We start from the raw sequence: 25,307 nt of genomic DNA on the forward strand, positions 1-25,307 counted from the left end.
GGTAAGCCTGGCCTTGAACTTTCTAACGAAATTCAAGACAGTCTATCAGAAGTAAAGTGGAATATGTTTGGCCTTGAATTTTTTCTGGTGTTAGGAGCCCTTTTGTTCCTTTTCACATGTTATCAAGTGATTAAGATAGGGCTGAAAATTCTAGAGGAAATTCAGGACAAGCTATCAGAAGTAAAGCGGGGAGAGAGAGTAGGAACAAAGAGGAAATATGGTACACAAAATAAGTATACAGGCCTTTCCAAGGGTCTTGAACCCGAGGAAAAGTTTAGGTCAGGTAAGAATACCTGGAGAGAGATTAGAAGAAAAAGAGGAAAAAGGGAAAAGAAGAAAGATCAATTAGCGGAGGTCTCTAGGAGATACTCGTCACTAGATGAGCTCAGGAAGCCAGCTCTTAGTAGTTCTGAAGCAGATGAAGAATTCTCCTCTGAGGAAACAGACTGGGAGGAAGAAGCAGCCCATTACCAGCCAGCTAATTGGTCAAGAAAAAAGCCAAAAGCGGCTGGCGAAGGCCAGTTTGCTGATTGGCCTCAGGGCAGTCGGCTTCAAGGTCCGCCCTATGCGGAGTCCCCGCCCTGCGTAGTGCGTCAGCAATGCGCAGAGAGGCAGTGCGCAGAGAGGCAGTGCGCAGACTCATTCATTCCCAGAGAGGAACAAAGGAAAATACAACAGGCATTTCCGGTCTTTGAAGGAGCCGAGGGTGGGCGTGTCCACGCTCCGGTAGAATACTTACAAATTAAAGAAATTGCCGAGTCGGTTCGTAAATACGGAACCAATGCTAATTTTACCTTGGTGCAGTTAGACAGGCTCGCCAGCATGGCACTAACTCCTGCTGACTGGCAAATGATTGCAAAAGCCGCTCTCCCTAATATGGGCAAATATTTGGAATGGAGATCTCTGTGGCGAGAGGCTGCACAGGCGCAGGACTGAGCAAACGCTGCTGCTTTAACTCCAGAGCAGAGAGATTGGACTTTTGACTTGTTAACGGGTCAGAGAGCTTATTCTGCTAAACCTGATAAGAGGTATCAATGGAAGGTCTTACCACAGGGAATGTCCAATAGTCCTACTATGTGTCAACTTTATGTGCAAGAAGCTCTTTTGCCAGTGAGGGAACAATTCCCCTCTTTAATTTTGCTCCTTTACATGGATGACATCCTCCTGTGCCATAAAGACCTTACCATGCTACAAAAGGCATATCCTTTTCTACTTAAAACTTTAAGTCAGTGGGGTTTACAGATAGCCACAGAAAAGGTCCAAATTTCTGATACAGGACAATTCTTGGGCTCTGTGGTGTCCCCAGATAAGATTGTGCCCCAAAAGGTAGAGATAAGAAGAGATCACCTCCATACCTTAAATGATTTTCAAAAGCTGTTGGGAGATATTAATTGGCTCAGACCTTTTTTAAAGATTCCTTCCGCTGAGTTAAGGCCTTTGTTTGGTATTTTAGAAGGAGATCCTCATATCTCCTCCCCTAGGACTCTTACTCTAGCTGCTAACCAGGCCTTACAAAAGGTGGAAAAAGCCTTACAGAATGCACAATTACAACGTATTGAGGATTCGCAACCTTTCAGTTTGTGTGTCTTTAAGACAGCACAATTGCCAACTGCAGTTTTGTGGCAGAATGGGCCATTGTTGTGGATCCATCCAAACGTATCCCCAGCTAAAATAATAGATTGGTATCCTGATGCAATTGCACAGCTTGCCCTTAAAGGTCTAAAAGCAGCAATCACCCACTTTGGGCAAAGTCCATATCTTTTAATTGTACCTTATACCGCTGCACAGGTTCAAACCTTGGCAGCCGCATCTAATGATTGGGCAGTTTTAGTTACCTCCTTTTCAGGAAAAATAGATAACCATTATCCAAAACATCCAATCTTACAGTTTGCCCAAAATCAATCTGTTGTGTTTCCACAAATAACAGTAAGAAACCCACTTAAAAATGGGATTGTGGTATATACTGATGGATCAAAAACTGGCATAGGTGCCTATGTGGCTAATGGTAAAGTGGTATCCAAACAGTATAATGAAAATTCACCTCAAGTGGTAGAATGTTTAGTGGTCTTAGAAGTTTTAAAAACCTTTTTAAAACCCCTTAATATTGTGTCAGATTCCTGTTATGTGGTTAATGCAGTAAATCTTTTAGAAGTGGCTGGAGTGATTAAGCCTTCCAGTAGAGTTGCCAATATTTTTCAGCAAATACAATTAGTTTTGTTATCTAGAAGATCTCCTGTTTATATTACTCATGTTAGAGCCCACTCAGGCCTACCTGGCCCCATGGCTCTGGGAAATGATTTGGCAGATAAGGCCACTAAAGTGGTGGCTGCTGCCCTATCATCCCCGGTAGAGGCTGCAAGAAATTTTCATAACAATTTTCATGTGACGGCTGAAACATTACGCAGTCGTTTCTCCTTGACAAGAAAAGAAGCCCGTGACATTGTTACTCAATGTCAAAGCTGCTGTGAGTTCTTGCCAGTTCCTCATGTGGGAATTAACCCACGCGGTATTCGACCTCTACAGGTCTGGCAAATGGATGTTACACATGTTTCTTCCTTTGGAAAACTTCAATATCTCCATGTGTCCATTGACACATGTTCTGGCATCATGTTTGCTTCTCCGTTAACCGGAGAAAAAGCCTCACATGTGATTCAACATTGCCTTGAGGCATGGAGTGCTTGGGGGAAACCCAGACTCCTTAAGACTGATAATGGACCAGCTTATACGTCTCAAAAATTCCAGCAGTTCTGCCGTCAGATGGACGTGACCCACCTGACTGGACTTCCATACAACCCTCAAGGACAGGGTATTGTTGAGCGTGCGCATCGCACCCTCAAAACCTATCTTATAAAACAGAAGAGGGGAACTTTTGAGGAGACTGTACCCCGAGCACCAAGAGTGTCGGTGTCTATGGCACTCTTTACACTCAATTTTTTAAATATTGATGCTCATGGCCATACTGCGGCTGAACGTCATTGTACAGAGCCAGATAGGCCCAATGAGATGGTTAAATGGAAAAATGTCCTTGATAATAAATGGTATGGCCCGGATCCTATTTTGATAAGATCCAGGGGAGCTATCTGTGTTTTCCCACAGAATGAAGACAACCCATTTTGGTTACCAGAAAGACTCACCCGAAAAATCCAGACTGACCAAGGGAATACTAATGTCCCTCGTCTTGGTGATGTCCAGGGCGTCAATAATAAAGAGAGAGCAGCGTTGGGGGATAATGTCGACATTTCCACTCCCAATGACGGTGATGTATAATGCTTAAGTATTCTCCTGCTTTTTTACCACTAACTAGGAACTGGGTTTGGCCTTAATTCAGACAGCCTTGGCTCTGTCTGGACAGGTCCAGACGACTGACACCATTAACACTTTGTCAGCCTCAGTGACTACAGTCATAGATGAACAGGCCTCAGCTAATGTCAAGATACAGAGAGGTCTCATGCTGGTTAATCAACTCATAGATCTTGTCCAGATACAACTAAATGTATTATGACAAATAACTCAGCAGGGATGTGAACAAAAGTTTCCGGGATTGTGTGTTATTTCCATTCAGTATGTTAAATTTACTAGGGCAGCTAATTTGTCAAAAAGTCTTTTTCAGTATATGTTACAGAATTGGATGGCTGAATTTGAACAGATCCTTCGGGAATTGAGACTTCAGGTCAACTCCACGCGCTTGGACCTGTCCCTGACCAAAGGATTACCCAATTGGATCTCCTCAGCATTTTCTTTCTTTAAAAAATGGGTGGGATTAATATTATTTGGAGATACACTTTGCTGTGGATTAGTGTTGCTTCTTTGATTGGTCTGTAAGCTTAAGGCCCAAACTAGGAGAGACAAGGTGGTTATTGCCCAGGCGCTTGCAGCTCTAGAACATGGAGCTCCCCCTGATATATGATATATCTATGCTTAGGCAATAGGTCGCTGGCCACTCAGCTCTTATATCCCATGAGGCTAGACTCATTGCACGGGATAGAGTGAGTGTGCTTCAGCAGCCCGAGAGAGTTGCAAGGCTAAGCACTGCAATGGAAAGGCTCTGCGGCATATATGAGCCTATTCTAGGGAGACATGTCATCTTTCATGAAGGTTCAGTGTCCTAGTTCCCTTCCCCCAGGCAAAACGACACGGGAGCAGGTCAGGGTCGCTCTGGGTAAAAGCCTGTAAGCCTAAGAGCTAATCCTGTACATGGCTCCTTTACCTACACACTGGGGATTTGACCTCTATCTCCACTCTCATTAATATGGGTGGCCTATTTGCTCTTATTAAAAGGATAGGGGGAGATGTTGGGAGCCGCGCCCACATTCGCCGTTACAAGATGGCGCTGACAGCTGTGTTCTAAGTGGTAAACAAATAATCTGCGCATGTGCCAAGGGTATCTTATGACTACTTGTGCTCTGCCTTCCCCGTGACGTCAACTCGGCCGATGGGCTGCAGCCAATCAGGGAGTGACACGTCCGAGGCGAAGGAGAATGCTCCTTAAGAGGGACGGGGTTTCGTTTTCTCGCTCTCTTGCTTTTCTCTCTCTCTTGCTTTTCTCTCTCTCTTGCTTCTTGCTCTCTTGCTTCTTGCACTCTGTTCCTGAAGATGTAAGAATAAAGCTTTGCCGCAGAAGATTCTGGTCTGTGGTGTTCTTCCTGGCCGGTCGTGAGAACGCGTCTAATAACAGGTATGGGGGACTTTTGGGGTAGCATTGGAAATGTAAATGAAGAAAATGCCTAAAAAAAAAAAAGGACATAAGTAATTCCCTTAAAGAAATACAGGAGAGAGCTGGCGAGATGGCTCAGTGGTTAAGAGTGCCTACTGCTCTTCTGATGGTCCTGAGTACAAATCCCAGCAACCACATGGTAGCTCACAACGAATTAGAAAGGGAAATCGGCAGATTCATCTGGAATAACAAAAAACCTAGGATAGCAAAAACTCTTCTCAAGGATAAAAGAACCTCTGGTGGAATTACCATGCCTGACCTAAAGCTGTACTACATAGCAATTGTGATAAAAACTGCATGGTACTGGTTTAGCGACAGATAAGTAGACCAATGGAACAGAATTGAAGACCCAGAGATGAACCCACACACCTATGGTCACTTGATCTTTGATAAGGGAGCTAAAACCATCCAGTGGAAAAAAGACACCATTTTCAACAAATGGTGCTGGCACAACTGGTGGTTATCATGTAGAAGAATGTGAATTATCCATTCATATCTCCTTGTAGTAAGATCAAATCTAAGTGGATTAAGGAACTCCACATAAAACCAGAGACACTGAAACTTGTAGAGGAAAAAGTAGGGCAAAGCCTCGAAGATACGGGTACAGGGGAAAAATTCCTGAATAGAACAGCAATGGCTTGTGCTGTAAGATCGAGAATCGATAAATGGGACCTTATAAAGTTGCAAAGCTTCTGCAAGGCAAAAGACACCTTCAATAAGACAAAAAGACCACCAACAGATTGGGAAAGGATCTTTACCTATCCTAAATCAGATAGGGGATTAGTATCCATTATATATAAAGAACTCAAGAAGGTGGACTCCAGAAAATCAAATAACCCCATTAAAAATGGGGCTCAGAGCTGAACAAAGAATTCTCACCTGAGGAATACCGAATGGCAAAGAAGCACCTGAAAAAATGTTCAACATCCTTAATCATCAGGGAAATGCAAATCAAAACAACCCTGAGATTCCACCTCACACCAGTCAGAATGGCTAAGATCAAAAATTCAGGTGACAGCAGATGCTGACCAGGATGTGGAGAAAAAGGAACACTCCTCCATTGTTGGTGGGATTGCAAGCTTGTACAACCACTCTGGAAATCAGTCTGGTGGTTCCTTAGAAAATTGGACATAGTACTACTGGAGAATCCTGCAATACCTCTCCTGGGCATATATCCAGAAGATGTCCCAACCGGTAAGTAGGACACATGCTCCACTATGTTCATAGCAGCGTTATTTATAAGAGCCAAAAGCTGGAAAATACCCAGATGCCACTCAACAGAGGAATGAATACAGAAAATGTGGTACAGTTACACAATGGAGTACTACTCAGCTATTAAAAAGAATAAATTTATGAAATTCTTAGGCAAATGGATGGACCTGGAGGGCATCATCCTGAGTGAGGTAACCCAATCACAAAGGAACTCACACAATATGTACTCACTGATAAGTGCATATTAGCCCAGAAACTTAGGATACCCAAGATATAAGATACAATTTGCTAAACGCATGAAACTCAAGAAGAACTTAGACCAAAATGTGGATACGTTGCCCCTTAGAATTGGGAACAAAACACCCATGGAAGGAGTTACAGAGACAAAGTTTGGAGCTGAGATGAAAGGATGGACCATCTCGGGGATCCATCCCATAATCAGCTTCCAAATGCTGACACCATTGCATACACTAGCAACATTTTGCTGAAAGGACCCAGATATAGCTGTCTCTTGTGAGACTATGCCGGGGCTTAGCAAACACAGAAGTGGATGCTCACAGTCAGCTATTGGATGGATCACAGGGCCCCCAATGGAGGAGCTAGAGAAAGTACCCAAGGAGCTAAAGGGAACTGCAACCCTATATGTGGAACAACATTATGAACTAACCAGTACCCCGGAGCTCTTGTTTCTAGCTGCATATGTATCAAAAGATGGCCTAGTCGGCTATCACTGAAAAGAGAGGCCCATTGGACTTGCAAACTTTATATGCCCCAGTACAGGGGAACATCAGTGCCTTAAAGTTGGAGTGGGTGGGTAGGGGAGTGGGGAGGAGGGTATGGGGGACTTTTGGGATAGCATTGGAAATGTAAATGAGGAAAATACCTAATAAAAAATATTAAAAAACTAAAACAAATAACAATAGCAGCAACAACATAAAAGCAAACCAAATCAACCAATCAAACAACTATCAAACAAAGAGTCAAGATACAAAATTGAACTTAATAAACCTCATACCTAGGTTTAGGTATTTTATAAAAATAATGGAAAACCAGGAAAATAAAGTTTATCTCAGTAATTTTTATTTAAAAAAAAAAAAAAAGAAAGAAAAGAAAAGAAATCTGATGCCCTCTTCTGGAGTGTCTGAAGACAGCTACAGTGTACTTACATATAATAAATAAATAAATCTTTTTAAAAATATTCTTTATTAAAAAAGAAAGAAAGAAAAAGAAATACAGAAGAACACAGGTAAGAAGGTAGAAGGCCTTAAAGAGGAAACATAAAAATCCCTTAAAGAATTACAGGATAACATAATCAAACAGGTGAAGGAATTGATCTAAAAATTGAAATATAAACAATGAATAAATCACAAAGGAAGACAAATCTGCAGATAGAAAACCTAGAAGAGATCAGGAGTCATAGATACAAGCATCACTAGTAGAATATAAGAAATAGAAGAGAGAATATCAGGTGCAGAAGATATCATAGAAAATATTGACACAAAAATCAAAGAAAATAGAAAATGAAAAAGCCTTATAACCCGAAACATCCAGGAAATTCAGTATACAATGAGAAGACCAAACTTAAGGAAAATAGGTATAGAAAAGAGAGCAAAGATTCCCAACCTACAGGGCCAGTAAATATCTTCAACAAAATTATAGAAGAAAATTTCCCTAACCTAAAGAAAGAAATGTCTATGAACATACAAGAAGCCTACAGAACTCTAAATAGTTTGGACCAGAAAAGAAATTCCTACTGTCACATAACAAACAAAATGTCAAATGCACAAAACAAAGAAAGAATATTAAAAGCAGTAAGGCAAAAAGGTCAAGTAACATAAAAGGCAGACCTATCAGAATTACACCAGACTTCTCACCAGAGAAAATGAAGGCTAGAAGATCCTGGGCAGATGTCAGATAGACCCTAAGAGAACAAAATGCTATGATACCCAGCAAAAGTCTCAATTACCATAGATGGAAAAAGAAAGATATTCCATGACAAAAATAAATTTACACAATATCTTTCCACAAATCTAGTCCTACAAAGAAAAGATAATAGATGGAAAACACCAACACAAGGAGGGAAACTACACCCTAGAAAGAGCAAGAAAGTAATCTTTCAACAAACCCAAAAGAAGATAACCACACAAACATAATTTCACCTCGTACAACAAAAATAACAGGAAATAACAATCAATTTTCCTTAATATCTCTTAACACCAATGGACTCAATTCCCCAATAAAAAGACATAGACTAAAAGCCTGAATACATAAATAGGACCCAGCATTTTGCTGCACACAAGACACACCTCAGTGACAAAAACAGACACTATCTCAGAGTAAAGCTGGAAAACAATTTTCCAAGCAAATGGTCCCAAGAAACAAGCTGGAGTAGCCATTCTATTATTAGAAAAAAAAATCAACTTTCAACCTAAAGTTATCAAAAAGGATAAGAAAGGACACTTCATACTGGTCAAAGAAAAAATCTACCAAGATGAACCCTCAGTTCTGAACATCTATGCTCCAACACATTGAACCTGCACACAATAATAGTGGGAGGCTTCATCACCCCACACTCACCAATGGACAGATCATGGAAACAGAAACTAAACAGAGACACAGTGAAACTAACAGAAGGTATGAACCAAATGGATCTAACTGATACTGACAGAAGATTCCATCCTAAATCAAAAAAATATACTTTCTTCTCAACACCTCATGGTACCTTCTCCTAAGTTGACCATATAATCAGTCACAAAACAGTCCTCAACCAATACAAAAAATTCAATGCACCCTATCAGATCACCATGGACTAAGGCTGGTCTTAAATTCCAACAAAAAGCAAAGAAAAACACAAAGAGACATGGAAGATAAACAATGCTCTACTCAATGATAACTTGGTCAAGGAAGAAAGAAAGAAAGAAAGAAAGAAAGAAAGAAAGAAAGAAAGAAAGAAAGAAAGAAAGAAATTAAAGACTTTTTAGAATTTAATAAAACTGAAGACACATCATACCCAAACATGTGGGACACAATGAAAACAGTTCTAAGAGAAAAAACAGCTCTGAGTGCCTCAAAAAAGAAACTGGAGAGAGCATATACCAGCAGCATGACAGTACACCTGTAAGTTCTAGAACAAAAAGAAGCAAATTCACCCAAGAGGAGTTAAACTACAGGAAATAATCAAACTAAGGGAAACATATACAAAGAATCAAGCAAATCAGGAGCTGGTTCTTTGAGAAAATCAACAAGATAGATAAACCCTTAGCCAGATTAACTAGAGGGCAGAGGGACAGTATCCTAATTAGTAAAATCAGAAATGAAAAAAGAAACATAACAACAGAATCTGAGAAAATCCTAAAACTATACTCAACAAAACTAAAAAACCTGGATGAAATGGACAATTTTCTAGACAGATACTAGATACCAAAGTTAAATAAAGATTAGATAAATGATCTAAAAAGTCCCATAATCCCTAAAGAAATAGAAACTATCATTAATAGTCTGCCAACCAAAAAAAGTCCACCCAGATGGGTCTAGTGCAGAATTCTGTTAAGACCTTCAAAGGAGACCTAATATCAATTCTCTTCAAACTATTCCACAAAATAGAAAAAGAAGAACCACTACCCAATTTGTTCTATGAAACCACAATTACACTGATAGCTAAACCAAACAAAGACACAAAAAAAGAGAACTTCAAACCAATTTCCCTTATGAATATTGATGCAAAAATACTCCATAAAATTCTCACAAACTGAATCCAACAATATATCAAAACGATCATCCATTATGATCAAGTAGGATTCATCCCAGGGATGCAGGGATGGTTTAATATACGGAAAATCCATTAATCCACTAAAATCAGGGACTAGACAAGGCTACCCACTCTCTCGCTACTTATTCTATATAGTACTTGAAGTCCTAGGCAGAACAATTAGACAACAAAGGAGATCAAGGAGGTACAAACTGGAAAGGAAGAAGTCAAAATATCACAATGATGATATGATAAGTGACTGAACTAATTCCACCAGAGAACACCTAAACCTGATAAAAAAAACTTCAGCAAAGTAGTTGGATATAAAGATAATTCAAACAAATCAGTGGCCTTCCTCTACACAAAGGATAAACAGGCAGAGAAAGAAATTAGGGAAACTACACCCTTCACGATAGTCATGAACAATATAAAATACCTTGTTCTGACTCTAACTAAACAAGTATAAGATCTGTATGATAAGAACTTCAAGTGTCTGAAGAAAGAAATAGAAAGAAGATCTCAGGAGATGGAAAGATCTCCCATGCTTCTGGATTAGCCGGATTAATATAGTAAAAATGACCATCTTGCCAAAAGCAACCTACAGATTCAATGCAATCCCCATCAAAATTACAACTCAATTCTTCACAAAGTTAGAAAGGGTAATTTGCAAGTTCATCTGAAATAACCAAAAACCTAGGATAGAGAAAACGATTCTCAACAATAAAAGAACTTCTGGTGGAATCACCAAGCCTGACCTCAAGCTTAACTACAGAGCAATTGTGATAAAAACTGCATGGTACTGGCACAGTGACAGACAGGTTGATGAATTGAATAGAATTGAAGATCCAGAAATGAACCCACACACCTATGGCCACTTGATTTTTGACAAAGGTGCTAAAACAATCCAGCGGGAAAAGCACAGCATTTTCCACAAATGGTGCTGGTTCAACTGGCAGTTATCATGTAGAAGAATGCATATTGATCCATTCTTATCTCCTTGTACAAAGCTCAAGTCTAAGTGGATCAAGGAACTCCATATAAAACCAGAGACACTAAAACTTATACAGGAGAAAGTGGTGAAAAGCCTCGAAGATATGGGTACAGGGGAAAAATTCCTGAACAGAACAGCAATGGCTTGTGCTGTAACATCGAAAATCCACAAATGGGATCTCATAAAATTGCAAAGCTTCTGTAAGGCAACAGACACAGTCAATAAGAAAAAAAGGCCTTTACCTATCCTAAATCTGATAGGGGACAAATATTTAATTTATACAAAGAACTCAAGAAGATGGACTCCAGAAAATCAAATAACCCTATTGAAAAATGGTGTACAGAGCTAAACAAAGAATTCTCAACTGAGGAATACTGAATGGCTGAGAAGCACCTGAAAAAAATGTTCAACATCCTTAATCATCAGGGAAATGCAAATCAGAACAACCCTGAGATTCCACCTCACACCAGTGAGAATGGCTAAATAAAAAATTCAGGTGACAGCAGATGCTGGCGAGGATGTGGAAAAAGAGGAACACTCCTCCATTGTTGGTGGGATTGCAAGCTAGTACAACCATTCTGGAGGATATCATCCTGAGTGAGGTAACCCAATCACAAAGAACACACATGATATGCACTCACTGATAAGTGGATATTAGCCCAGAAATATACAATACCCAAGATACAATTTCCAAAACACATGAAACTCAAGAAGAAGGAAGACCAATGTATGGATACTTTACTCCTCTTTAGAATGGGGAAAAAAAATACCCATGGAGGGAGTTACAGAGAGAAAGTTTGGAGCTGAAACGGATGTAAGGACCGTCCATAGACGGCACCACCCCAGGATCTATCCCATAAATAGCCACCAAACCCAGACACTATCGCATATGCCAGCAAGATTTTGCTGACAGGACTCTGATATAGCTGTCTCTTGTGAGGCTATTGCCAGTAGCTGGCAAATACAGAGGTGGATGCTCACAGTCATCTATTGGATGGAATACTGGGCCCCCAATGAAGGAGCCAATGAAAGTTCCCAAGGGGTTGAAGGGGTCTGCAATCCTATAGGAGGAACAACAATATGAACTAACCAGTACCCCCAGAGCTCATGTCTCTAGCTGCATATGTAGTAGAAGACAGCCTATTCAGCCATCAATGGGAGGAAAGGCCCTTGGTCTTGTGAAGATTATATGCGCCAGTACAGGGGAATGTCAGGGCCAGGTAGTGGGAGTGGGTGGGTTTGGGAGAAGGGCGGGGGGGGGGGAGGGTATGGGGGACTTTCGGAATAGCATTTGAAATGTAAATGAAGAAAATATCTAATAAAATTTTTTAAAAGTGACTTTAGCACATATGCAGAAAGGAAAGGCAGCAGGGGCTGAATAAATGGATGGCTCACTGGTTAAGAACACTGGTTGCTCTTCCAGTGGTCCTAAGTTCACCAGGGACCACATAAAACTCACAACCATTTAAAATGGGATCTGATGCCCTCTTCTGGAATGTACTATATGAGCACACAGAACACACATACATAAATAAATAAATTTTTTTTAAAAAGAAAAGACATCGGAGGCACTTAAGATGCAACTCTATGTACTCAGTAATAAATGGCCATCCAAAAAAAGAAAAAGAAATTCACAGAATACCCAAGATACAGTCCACAGAACTCAAGCTCAACAAGCTGAAGTGCCCAAGTGAAGATGCATCAGTCCCACTTGGGATAGAAAAGAAAGCAATCACAAGTGGGGAGTGAGGGAGGGACCCAGGAGGGAAAGTGGACAGGGTTGGGGAAAGTGTGGGGGAGAGGGGAACCTGATCTGGTATTAAGTGAGGGAAAAGGACTGAAGCCCTGAGGGCCAACAGAAAGACTGGAAACAGCAACAAAATAGGAGGTTAGGGAGACCCTCCAGAATGCACCAGAGACCTGGGAGGTAAGAGACTCTCAGGAATCAAAGGGAAGGATCTTAGATGAAATGCCTGACAGTAGGAAGAGGGAACTTACAGAGCCCACCTCTAGCAGGAAGACAGGGAATCAAGTGAGGGGTGGGGTCGCCATCCTACAGTCACATCTATGACCCATAATTGTTCCTATCTGAAAGAATTACAGTGATGGAAATGGAGAGGAGTTCTGGGACAATGGGCTATGCACAGACAGCCTGGTCTCCATTCGAGCTTAAGTCTTGAACCCCAGTGGGACCTGGTGGGTGGTAATTTCCACCTACATGGGACAGAAGGTGTTCCATCATATCTCCTGGACCCCTGCCTCCTGTCGAAGTTACCATCCCCACAACCCCCACAGGAGAGTCGAGGGGCTATCAGTCAGGTAGGAACAGCACCAAGCCTTCCCACATGCAAATAAGGTTTCTCCCAAACTCTCAGTCCAAGCCAATGAGAGGTACCCACTGTCGAACCCTGAATCACCCCCAGAACTGTATATAAATCCATTCAGGGAATTAAAGGTGCTCCAGAACTATTCCTTCGTCTGAGTCTTTTGTTCGAAGAGCTATGTGTAACACCTGAGAAGAGATCTTCTCTCCAGAAGCGCCACCCGTGGTCCCGCTGCACTCTTCACTGGATAGTCGCCCAGCCCCAACCTGACTCAGTTCAGAGCGGCTTGGGAGTTACTGAGATCTCCGTGGAAAACGTCTGGTACCCAGACCCACAAGGAGTCTGAGAAAAAGAAGTTCCAGTGACAGGCCCAAAATGGGATCCAGCTCAAGGGGAGGTCCCTTCTGAGGCTATTGAGAGCTCACAAAAAGGGACCTAGCATGACTGCCCTCCAAAGACCCAATAAGCAGCGAAAAGAGTCAGATGCAAATATTTGCACCCAACCAATGGACAGAAGCAGCTGACCCCTCCTATGGAATTAGAGAAGGCAGAAATAAGCTGAAGAAAAGGGTGATCCTGTAGGAGGACCAGCAGTCTTAATTAATCTGGACTCCCTAGATCTCTCAAACACTGGACCACCAAACAGATAGCATACACCAGCTGATGTGAGGCCCCCAACACACATACAGTAGAGGGAGGACTGCCGGGTCTGTGTTCATTCAGAGATGAGGCACCTAACCCTCAAGAGACTGGAGGCCCCAGGGAGTTTAGAGGTCAGGTGGGGTGGGGAGTGGGTGCATCCACATGGAGATGGGGTGGGGTAGGGAAGAGGTGTGATATGTGGAGCATTCAGAGGGTGGATGGGGGAGGGCGGGGAATGGAATATGGAGTGTAAAAATTAAATTAAAAATAAAATGTTTAGAAAATAAATGCAACTCTAGCTTCCTGCCCAACCTAATGTAAGAGCCTAGAAGAAAAAGCTTGAGCTCTGAGGCTCTTCTTAGAACTAACAGAGAACCAGGTCATTGGGGGAACCATCACTAGAGAAGCAGAAAAAAAAAAAAAAGCAAACATGGAAACATTCTGGATTGACGAGGCCAAACTGGTTTCTCACAGTAAAGAGCCAAGAAAAACTAAACAATAACAAGAAAGAAAGAAAGAAAGAAAGAAAGAAAGAAAGAAAGAAAGAAAGGAAGGAAGGAAGGAAGGAAGGAAGAAGGGAGGGAGGGAGGGAGGGAGGGAGGGAGGGAGGGAGGGAGGGAGGGAGGGAGGGAGAGAGGGAATTTTGTCAACATTTATAGAATGAGTTTTGATATGTAGTTCCACGAGACATGTTTAGAGGGAAAGTAGAAAGGATGAGAGGAAGGAAGAAAGCAGGAAAAGAGAAAGAAAAAATGGCAATAGATGGAGTGATGGTTAAAGTTCAATTTAGTCAACTATAGCTGTGCATGCCTAGTATCCCAGCTGCTTGGGAGACTGAAGCAAGAGAATTATTTGAGGACCAGAGTTAAGGATCACAAGTTAGACTCTACCAGGCAGTGAGGATGGGGTGTCAACCCTAAAGGATTCTCCTTGCTGACAACCACTGTTGACTACAGCTGGGAAGATACCCCAGTTTCTAGAAAACCACAGGCAGACAGCCTAAAGCCCTGTGGAAGCTTCTATTTACTTCACCTAGAGCAACCCTCCCCTTTTAAAAACACCTTTTAAAAACGTTTTCTTTTTATAACTCTGTGTGTGTGTGTGTGTGTGTGTGTGTGTGTGTGTGTGTGTGTGTGTGTGTACAGTTGAGTGCAGGTACCCACAGAAGCAAGGAGGTGGTGCCTGATGCCCTGGAGCTGGTGTTACAGAGAGTTGTGAGTCTGTCCCCAACCCTTCCCCAATGTAATCTTTTAAAGCCAAAGCCTGTAGGAGTCTACTCACTGACCTACCCAAGCCTCCTTCTGCTGATACGAGCTCAACTGACCAAGCTAGTCTTTATATACCTCTCCTTTCTCTGCCGCCTAAACTGATTTGTGGGACTTGTGAGATGGGTACCTGTCACCGGCTGCTGGTGCTCAGAGTTCTGTGGCTGGTCTTCCTGATTCTCTGAGACCTTTGCACCAAAGTGCCAAGTAGACTCCATTGCACTCAAGATCATTGGATCTCATTCAGAAACCAGCCAGTCAACATGACAAGACTTTGTCTCAAAAATAAAACAAAGGAGAAGCCAATATTGAGTGAGTGTCTATCTCAGTGCCAGTGCCTAATGTGAGGAAGGTCTGGGGTTTTATGGTCAACATTTCAAACACAAACGCCATGCAGTTTATGGGATGCAGCAAAAGGAATGCTAACCTGAAGATTTATAGCACTGAATACTTATGATTAGAAGCTTTAAACCCCATCTTTAAGCTTTTACCTTAACCAAGGAAAAAGAGGGTTCCCCAGGAAGATGGCTCACCAAGAAAAGGCCCTTGCCATTGAGTGCAAGGAGGGAAGCAAGTTCTGCAAGTTGTCCTATGATCTCCACAAAGTTCACACCATGGCACGTGTGCCTTGAGTGTGCAAGCATACATGCATACATGCATACATGCATACGCATACACATACACAGATACACACAGGAAAGAGAAAAAAATTTGAAGGAGAGTAATACAGGTCACCTAAATCAAGAAGATACCAGTTTGAGCATAAAATCAGTTACATCAAAAATAGAAATCTGAGAAAATAAACAAATCACAAAAGCTAGTTCATGAAAAGAATAACTTGAGAAAATCTCTAAGCTAGGCTGACCAAAGCTAGATAGAAAAAACATTGTGCTAGTATCTCAACCACAGGAACTAAGACGAACATGTTACTATTAGTCTGTAAAGCCAACAACAGAATGTTACATACAATGTGGCAGAACCTCAAACCAAAGGGCCTGCTAGTTGACTGAAGAAATCTACCAAAGTCTGAAAACACACACACACACACACACACACACACACATTAGCCTTCCAAAATGCAGTGAACCAAGCCTAACCCTGCCTGGCCCAGCTGGGTTAACTGGAGATTTCCATAAACACTTAAGTAAGAAATCATAGCGATAGTTTAAAATGTCTATTAGAAATAAATATAAAGGAACCGTTCCTAGCATAATCTATGAAATTTGCTTTGGTTTAATACTTAACTACATCAATACATTAATGGAAAAAGAAATCATGAGTGTAGTGATATTGCTGCAAACATCCCCATCAAAATATTAGACATTCAGATAAAAATTAATACAGACACAAACTCTATGTGAAAATTAGCTCAAGGTCTATTAAGAGATTGAGGCAGGAGGATCCTGAGGCCAGGCTGGTGGAATGGTCGTAGGAGAAAAGAATAAAAGAGGCAAATATAAAAAGAAGGAAAGGGTGGCAGCAGATATAAATGTGCAGTACAAAAGAATAATAAAACTTACAGAAGATAACAGTGAAAACTGAGGTAAAATGGATTTCAGAATCAACAACAAACTATAATCAATGAAGGAAAACTAAAAAAAACAACTTAATTTTTTTTGTTGTTTTGTAAAAGACACTGTAAATAGAATTTTTAAAAAACTCAACAGTTTGAGAGAAAACTATTTGGAAAGCATACATTTGTCAAAAGACATAATAAAATATACAATGTGCTCTTAAAATTCAAAACCAGTGTCCAGCAAGGGACATTTCTGGTCAAGGAAGTTTAAGAGATCTTGAAACAACATAGGTTGTTGCCAGTATTTTGTCTCTGGCAGTGCGCCGAAATGAGCTCAAATTGGACAGACTAGAGTCCAACAATAGTTTCTCCTGGTTAGATCAAAGTCAGCATTGCTTAGGAACTTATGAAACAGATTAGGTTCCTGTCCACAAAAGAAGTCATTCTCTGCCTCTGGCAGAAGGGACAGAGGGCTCTCCACTGACTTATGCCTGTGGTTACATATTAAAGCCATGCTGGCCTCCAGGCTCCCTTAGTCCCCATTCATGTGTACTTGTTATATATTTCAAAGCCTACACCAGCCTCTTGGCCCTTCACCACTAAGTTAGCCCGCAGGCACCTCCAGAATGGAGGCTCCCTTTATCATGGGAAAGTTTCCACAGGGCTACTCCTGCTATTCTCACTTGCTATTTCCTTCACTTCCACTGCTTCCCTAAGGCTGGCTACACCCAGTCTGCTTCTTTTTCTCTGTTTTCTGGGCTCTCTCAGATGCCTCTGGATATTGTCCCTCTCTTATCCAAATACCAACCTTCTCCCTAATCCAAGAGTGGTGGATTCTTTACTGCACCCCTTGCAAACAGCCATTGCCCTTGATGAACTTGAAGGTATGACCTGATTGCTAAAATATCACATAATTCAAACATAAAAATTGGAGAAATCAAGTAGAATTGAGTCTCCTCTCTTAAGACTGGCTCTCATCATATCAGAGGGCTCACATAAATATCCTTAAGGTTCAAGGAACATCATAGAAAGGCTACAAGAGGCAAAGGACCAGCTAGGATGGCTACTATGAGACAGTGTCTTCTAGATATGTCAGGGAATCTGCACCCATAAAAGCTCAACAATATGGTTGAGACCTATATAATGACTACACCAGTTGATATGCCAACATGGATGGTGGGACATTTCATAAGGCACCAACCAAGATAAAGAGCTACAGCCAATGGATGCTGAGGGATCAGCTCTCCGGGGATGAGGTTATCCAATCACAAGCAGCCAGCTCACATACACATGTGAGCAATAGTAATGAACTCAGGTGTGCTTGTGTGTGTGTGTGTGTGTGTGTGTGTGTGTGTGTGTGTGTACGTGCACACATGTGCATGCGTGTGCATTCATGTAAAACAGTAATAATTACAGAAGAGAAAATCAAAAATTTAAGAGGGAGTGGAGTCATACATGCTCCTTCCTATAACTGATAAACCCATCAATATACTAGGCTTGGTCTATTGTTGATGTTCTTCCTAGGATAAATAGACATTGTTCAGTCTCCACAGGAAAACCATGCAAAAGGCATATATCCCACTTATTTCTCAAGGAACTTTGGAATATTTCCTTTATTTTAGTTAGGGGTTCCATTTCTGTGATCGTTTGTATATGTTTGGCCCAGGGAGTGGCACTATTAGGAGAAATAGGTCTGCCACTGTGGATGTGGGTATAGGTTTAAGACCCTCACCCTTGCTGCCTGGAAGTTAGTACTTTGCTAGCAACCTTTAGATGAAGATGTAGAACTCTCAGCTTCTCCTGCACTACGCCTGCCTGGATGTTGCTATGTTCCGACCTTGATGATACTGGACTGAACCTCTGAACCTGTAGTCCAGCCTGAAGTAAATGTTATCCTTTATAAGACTTGCCTGGGTAATGCTGTCTGTTCACAGCAGTAAAACCCTAAGACAATTCCTAAGAAGAGTTACCATGACTAAGACAACTCTTATAAGGAGTAACATTTAATTGGGGCTGGGTTACAGGTTCAGAGGTTCACTCCATTAACAATCATGGCAGGAAGCATAGCAGCGTCCAGACAGACCTGGTGCTGGAGAAGGAGCCAAGAGTTCTACATCTTGATCAGAAAAGAGTCAGGAAAAGTCAGAAAAGAGTCAAGAAAAGTGTGATGGTTTGTATATTCTTGCACCAGGGAGTGGCACCATTTGGAGGTGTGGCCTTGTTGGAATATGTGTGACCTGGTTGGAGTAGGTGTGTCACTGTGGGTGTGGGCTTAAGATCCTCACCCTAGGTGCCTGGAAATCAGTCTTCCACTAGCAGCCTTTGGATGAAGATGTAGAACTCTCAGCTCTGCCTGTCCCATGCCTGCCTGGATACTGCCATGCTCCCATTTTGATGATAATGGACTGTACCTCTGAACCTGTAAGCCAGCCTCAATTAAATGTTGTTTTTTATAAGACTTGCCTTGGTCATAGTGTTTGTTCACAGCAGTAAAACCCTAACTAATACAGAAGTTGGTACCAGGGACTGGGGTATTGCTGTGATAGGCCTGACAATGCTTTTATTTGAAAGAATGTGGATTTTGGGATTTGGGGATTTGGAATGCAGTAGAATGCTTTAAATGGGGCTTAATGGGTCATCCTAGTAGGAATATGGAAGACTTTGTTGCTGGTAGTGATTTGAACTGTGTTGACCCAGCCCAAGAGATTTCAAAGGAGAAGAATTTCAGAATGTGTCATAAAGACTGTTTTTGTGGTATTTTGGTGAAGAATGTGGCTACTTTTTGCCCTTGTCTGAAAAGTCTGCCTGAGGTTAAGATGAAGAGACTCAGATTAATTGCATTGACAAAGGAAGTTTCAAAAAAGCCCAGCAGAGACTTTGTTCTCTGGTTAAGTCTTATGAAGAGTTTGAACAAGCATAGCAAGCTTAGAAAGGAAAAATATAAAATATATGGTTTGAGTATTAAAGGAATACCAGGAAGTGAAATGAAGCAAAATCCTGTGTTTTAGGAGATAACAGATTAAGGGAGTGGGACTTTGGGGCAAGATCCTACAGAGCTAGATTTAGATCCAGGCAGCTAGGAGGAGGGTCTCAAAGCCCACCCCCACAGTAACACACTTCCTCCAACAAGGCCACAGCCACTCCTAAAAGGCCTCATCTCCTAATGGTACCACCAAGAATATTCAAACCACCACATCTTTCTAGTATCTGTTGCTCTGAACTCAGAACTGCCTCAAATTTTGAAGTCTATATCAGTACAAACAGAAAGACTTTCAGGGACACCTCTCAGGTTAAGAGACTGAATAAGGAGCGGGCAATTGAAATGAGTATCATAACATTCAGAGTTTGGAAAACTAACTTTTCCTTAGTTTACTTTAAGCCTAGCAACCAAGAGAGTCCAATGGGACTCAGAAATCCTAAGGCACATAAACTATGAGCAGAGGAAAACCTTCTGTTCTACCCTGCACAACTGAGGTCCTCCAGAGCAGAGTGACTGAACGAATTACACTTTCTGCTTACTTTTTCCAGATCCCCCAGACACAGGGGAGCAGCATTATGAGGAAGGATTAAAAAAAAGCTTCCTAGTCAAACAACCTGAAAAAGACACAGAGAACCAACACTTCAACAAGACCATGGGGGAGAGGTTTTGAGGCTGCCAGACTGGAAAGTATTTATGAACTCCAGTCTCTCTCTCAACCTGCTCACTTGAGTAACTAACACTAAGCAGTCCACACTGGGAAGAGTAAAGTAGAGGGCACAGTGCTAAGTTTTGGGTGGGACACACATGGGGCAGACTTGAGTAACACTGATGAAAATGAACTAACAACACACCAAAACCTAGAGTGTGCTTGTCAGAACCTGAGGGCTGGGCACAACCAGGGCACCTTTACTGATGTTCATATTCCTAACTATTCATATTCTCTGTTTAAAATAAAAAGGCAATATGAAAATTCTCAAAATATTCTAAATATCCATAATGCAATCTAAAAGCACCAAGTATAGAAAGAACAAAACAAAGGAAATCAAAAAAGAAACAACACAAACACACTCACATACAAAATGGCAATCAGCAGACACCAGGGTGAAAGGACAGAGACATTAAAGCAATCTAACAGATGTGAGAACAACTGTTCTCTGGGCCCAGGCAAGAAAAGGCAAAGGCTTGAATGAAATAAAAGCTAAAGAAACCAAAGAATGATTAAAAAACAACAACAAACAAACAAACAAAAAACCTACTAGGAAGGATGAAATGACACCTCTGACAGTGAGAACATTGAACCAAATTATGTTCTAAATTATCAGGCAGCTGGCCTTGTTACAGTTAGATACAATACATGGAAGAGTCATTAAGCCTGATGACAAATCAATAGACAAGTCTCCAGTCTTGAGAACAAAGCCAAGGACAACAGGAAAGGAGAACACGAGGAGACACAGAACTAAAGAAGTAAACAATATGGAAAAGAAAGACTGAATGGAATGAGATCCTAACTACACATGGAACCTGGAGCCTCATGAAGCTCAGAGACTCCCCCAAGGAAAAGTGTGAAGATTGTAAACTTTCATCAGTTATGGTCACACTGCAGGGAGCTAAGAATAAAAATCTTTTAAAAGGATCTAGAACAAAACAACACATTATCATTATGAAACAACGACAGAATTGAAGGACTAGATTTCTCATCAAACACCATGAAAAGAAAGGTGCCAGAAAAACACAATTTTAAGCTAAATATTTATCAATAAGACTCTTTCAAAAAGAAGGCTCAGTGATAAAGAAGACAACGTGTAAAGAAGAAAAATGTATAAGAAAATGTGGACTACCAGGAACAAAGGGAGAAAAATATTGTAGATAGAGAACATAATGGCTTACATATTCTTTTTCCTAGTTTCTTTAAATATATTCGACTGCTGAGGCAAAAATTATAACATGTATTAACAAGACTCTTAATTAATATAAATGGAATGTATAAAATAACTACAACATATCAAATTTGTGCAGTTTTGATGGGCTGAGGCACAACTAGGGGTACAGCGCTTGCCTAGCATGCACAAGGTTCTGGGTTCAACCACTCCAGACACAAAAAAACAGTGTAACCTGTCAATATTATAAATGACTTCCATAAATTTGACAGTACAGATAGATGGAAAATATTGATAAAAACTGAAAAGAAGGGAAAGTCACGTGACAAGCAGATGGCCAGAGCCTATTGACTACGTGGAAGAATTCTAAGAAAACATTTGTAAAGAAGCAGTGTCAATCCCATGCACTCACTTCCAGAAAGGAAAGGAGAAAAGAGATCAGAATTTGTTTTTATGAAGTGTATGTTACCACTATTCCAATATGTACACTAGAAAACGTGGTAAAGGAAAAGGCATAGAAATGAGAGAGACAGGGTAGAAGAAGAGACATGGTAGGGCACACTTTTAATCCCAGCACTTGGGAGGCAGAGGCAGGCGGATTTCTGAGTTCGAGGCCAGCCTGGTCTACAGAGTGAGTTCCAGGACAGCCAGGGCTATACAGAGAAACCCTGTCTCGAAAAAAAAAAAAATGAAGAGGAAGAAGAAAGAGGAGGAGGAGGAGGGAGGGAGGGAGGAGGAAGAAGAGGGGAAGGAGAAGGAGGAGAAGAAGGCAGCAGAAAGCAGCAGAAGGAGGAGGAAGGAGGGGAGGAGATGAACAGGAAGGAGGAAGGGACAGGAAGGAGAGGAGGGAAGGACTGGAAGAGGAGAGGGGAAAGCTATAGATGAGCAGCTGTCATTAATACAGAAGAAAAAAAAAACAAAAATGAAAATAAAGCAAATCCAGAAATATATATGGATATAAAATATAGATCAATGAGGCTTTGTTTGAAGAACACAAGAAATTTCAACATTCAAAATTATCATTTACCATCTACCATAATCAGACTTAGTACAAATCACAGGGTTCTATCAATTGCTACATAAAAAATCATTTGCTGCAGCTAACATCCATTCCCGATAAAAACTTTCTACCTGCTCAAGTAAGCATCGTCTCCATCTTGTTAAACAGCATTAACAGAAAACAAAAACAGAACCAGACTTCATGATGAGTGGTTGGATGCTGCTCCCCCAAATGGAGCCAAGGAGCAGAGGGAGTCAGAGCTATTCAGTCCCACCATCCTACTCAAGCTGCAAGCACTAACCACTGTGACTGGTCAAGAAAACAAATAAGAGAAAGCAAGTATGGGAGAGAGTGATATGTCTACATACAATACCACCAACATCTGTAAAAAAAAAATTAAGAACAAGAATGTTAACCAAGATCCTAAGATATAAAGAAACAGTGGGGGCTGGAGAGAGGACTCAGTGGTTAAGAGCACTGAGTGCTATTCCAGAGGTCCTGAGTTCAATACCCAGCAACCACATGGTGGCTCACAACCATCTGTAACAGGATCTGATGCCCTCTTCTGGTGTGTCTGAAGACAGCTACAGTGTACTTATATAAATAAAATAAATTAATTAATCATTTTTTTTAAAAGGAGGAGAAGGAGGAGAAAGAGGAAAGGAGAAAGAGAAGGGGAAGAGGAGGAGGAAGAGAAGGAAGAGGAGGAGGAGGAGCAGGAGGAGGAGGGGTATGTTCTGTATCCTATTATGTTAAATTAAAACTGTGATATATTAAACTTTAAAGAAATACACAAACACAAATCTCACTTCCATCTATGATAATTTTAAAATATGGATGTACCTGCATATAAAATGAAAATGGTTAGAAAAAATAGAGGCCAAAATGTTATATAAAATATATAATGTACAAGTTGGCAAAAAAAATGTATAAAGAAGAACAATAGACGTTTAAGCAACTGTGGACTTGAAAGAGGAACAATCTGAATGTGGAGGGAATGAAGAGAGAGGGTCAGAACAAGCAGGACAGTCAGGGGCTTGCTTCCAACAGGAGGTTTGGAGACTTTCACATAAAAGACCCTGGATTTTTGCGTGTTAAATAACTGCACATCAAAATTTTTTAAACAAATCTTCATACACACAAGAATTCCATTCTTTATAATACCATTAAAGTCTCCAAATTAAAGCTTCCCCTATAAAGTACATAATCAGTTGCACAGAATAAGAATATTTTAGCATAGTTATTTGCATTCAAAGTTTGTTAGCAATAGAATTCTTCTTGGAAGACTGATATGCAAAATGAATAGAGCAGGAATGCTTGGCTGGTGAATGGGGCAAGGTGCACTAGAGGCCCTCCCCTCTCTTCCTATACAGCTAGGTTCAAAGGTGACCCATGTGAAGATGTTTTGTCAGTTTATTATAATATTTCTAGGGATAGTTACAGTTTCTTATTGGTATCAGGTACATTTTATTTTATTTTATTCATTTAGGATAAAAATAAGCTGATACCATTCTGGTCATTGAAAATTCTACCAGTGGCACCGTTTCTTTTTCCTCTACTAAGCTGCCTAGGTGAATTCACTCACTGCTTGTGATGGCCACCCTTCATAGTCAATGTGACTACATCTATTAGAACCAAGCTGCTGCATACACCTGGGAAGGAGGTTTAATTGAATTATTTGAAGCAGGATGACACACCTCTAATCTTGGCCACACCTTTTGATGGCAGCCTATAGAAAGAACATAAAGAAGAAAACTTTTGCTCTTTATCTGCTTGTCCTCACTTTGATGGGCAAGTCCATTCCTTTAGTGGCATTAGAGTCTAGCTCTTTGAGAGTCTGGCATTTACTAAAGACCAGCAGAGACAAAAGCCTTGTGTACTGAACAACTACTGGATTCTTGGGACTTTCCATGGCAGATAGTCATTGCTGAGGAACTAGCAGGACCAACCTGTAAGGCATTTTAATAAATTACATATATATTCATCCTTTCAGTTCTGTTTCTCTAGAGAACTCTAATACTAAAGTTTCTAGAAACTTTAATAACTGGATGAAAAATCACAGAAAAAAACTGTTTTTTTAATCTTCACATATATACAAGAAAAATCTCTCTCAAATTCATGGCCTCCTTTTCTACTTTTCTCTAACTACTGATGTGTGTGTGTGTGTGTGCGTGTGCGTGTGCATGTGCATATGTATATGTATATATTCTACTCAGTTTGTATCCAACGATAGGTAGATAGATGGATAGATGGATAGATGCGTGCATGGACGGATGGATGGGTAGATGGATTTATTTTTTTTAAAGACAAAGTCTCAATCAGCAGCACAGGGTACTCTCCAGCTTTTGTATTCCTCCCAACTAAGCCTCCAGAGTGATTACGGGTGTGAGCACCACACTCAACTCACATATTTTAATTCATTTATCCTTTTGATGTCTCAGTCATGTGCTTGTATTGTATCTTAATGACAATCTGCTACAAAATGAAGTCAGGTTATCTCAAGTGTGCATTTCTGTCTCCTAAGAGAAAGAAACTTTGTTGTATTTGGAAACATAAACTTTGATATTGGAAATACAGTCCTATTTCTCTTAACTATCACAGTCTATCTATTTTCTGGGACTGAAATGAGTTCTCACTTCTTATATGAAATCTGTATGTTAAGAATGTACTAGCAGTCATCGATCCATCCCCATGTTTTAAAGTGACTTTATAATACACTCAATTCACATTTCAAACAATGGAGGATCTAAGATAAGAAGACACTTATCTTCTAAGATCTGCTAGATATACTGATAATATCTTGAAACTAATTCCTGATCATTTCCTTAAACCAATTCCTTTTGACTTAGGTTTGCTTTACTTTGTTTGTTTGTTTGTTTGTTTCTCTGTGTAGCCCTGGCTGTCCTGGAACTCACTCTGTAGACCAGGCTGGCCTTGAACTCAGAAATCCTCCTGCCTCTCTCTGCCTCCCAAGTGCTGGGATTAAAGGTGTGCGCCACCACCGCCCGGCCAATCTCTTCTTTTTGAGATATTTCATG

At 40.9% G+C, this 25,307-nt stretch overlaps 1 protein-coding gene across 5 annotated transcripts in view; it reads right to left on the reverse strand.

The window, feature by feature from the left end:
• The window catches only part of Vrk2 (vaccinia related kinase 2), a 122,615-nt gene that overhangs the window by 84,713 nt on the left and 12,595 nt on the right, over positions 1–25,307 (reverse strand). The window contains exon 1 of one of the 5 annotated variants that reach the window (XM_011243748.2): positions 3,135–3,153. The exons of the other annotated variants lie outside the window; for them this stretch is intronic. The gene's annotated coding sequence lies outside the window, so the exon portion shown is untranslated. Of the gene's footprint in view, positions 1–3,134; positions 3,154–25,307 lie in introns of those variants that run through there. 5 annotated transcript variants of the gene reach the window in all.

Source organism: Mus musculus, chromosome 11 (assembly GCF_000001635.26).
Source record: "Mus musculus strain C57BL/6J chromosome 11, GRCm38.p6 C57BL/6J".
Taxonomy (NCBI): Eukaryota; Metazoa; Chordata; class Mammalia; order Rodentia; family Muridae; genus Mus; species Mus musculus.